Source organism: Schistocerca gregaria, chromosome 4 (genome assembly GCF_023897955.1).
Source record: "Schistocerca gregaria isolate iqSchGreg1 chromosome 4, iqSchGreg1.2, whole genome shotgun sequence".
NCBI lineage: Eukaryota > Metazoa > Arthropoda > Insecta > Orthoptera > Acrididae > Schistocerca > Schistocerca gregaria.
Window position 1 is genome coordinate 291,575,992 of NC_064923.1, and position 745 is coordinate 291,576,736.

Sequence of the window (745 nt, forward strand, 5' to 3'; positions counted from 1 at the left end):
CACGTGCAAGAACTGTGACTGAGTTGTCACAACAGCTTGGAGAGGTGATGGCCAAACCGTTGCCTATGACACTTGAGGCGCAAATGGACGTAAGGAAGGTCATTGAAAACATCAATTTGGCGCTCGTGGAGGTCAAATTTATCCTCAAGTTCTTGAAAGTGAGATATCTTTGTATGTACTGTTGGGTGTGTTATAAATTGAGTCTATGTACTATGTAAATAGGATAAAATATTTGTTGTTAGGCCAAAGGCCTTGCCGCAGTGGTAACACCGGTTCCCGTCAGATCACCGAAGTCAAGCGCTGTCGGGCTGGGCTAGCACTTGGCTGGGTGACCATCCGGTCTGTCGAGCGCTGTTGGCAAGCGGGGTGCACTCAGCCCTTGTGAGGCAAACTGAGGAGCTACTTCATTGAGAAGTAGCGGCTCCGGTCTCGCAAACTGACTATGGCTGACCACATGCCCCCCCTCCCCCCCCCCCCCCCCTCATATCCGCAGCCAGTGACGCCTATGGCCGGCCGGAGTGGCCAAGCGGTTCTAGGCGTTACAGTCTGGAACCGAGCGACCGCTACGGTCGCAGGTTCGAATCCTGCCTCGGGCATGGATGTGTGTGATGTCCTTAGGTTAGTTAGGTTTAATTAGTTCTAAGTTCTAAGCGACTGATGACCTCAGAAGTTAAGTCGCATAGTACTCAGAGCCATTTGAACCATTTGAAGCCTATGGGTTGAGGATGACACGGCAGCCAGTCGG

General features: G+C 51.9%; 1 pseudogene; it reads left to right on the forward strand.

Moving 5' to 3' along the window:
* The first annotated feature begins 242 nt into the window (after positions 1 to 242).
* On the forward strand, positions 243 to 360 carry LOC126268398 (5S ribosomal RNA; annotated as a pseudogene).
* The last annotated feature ends 385 nt before the right edge of the window (positions 361 to 745 follow it).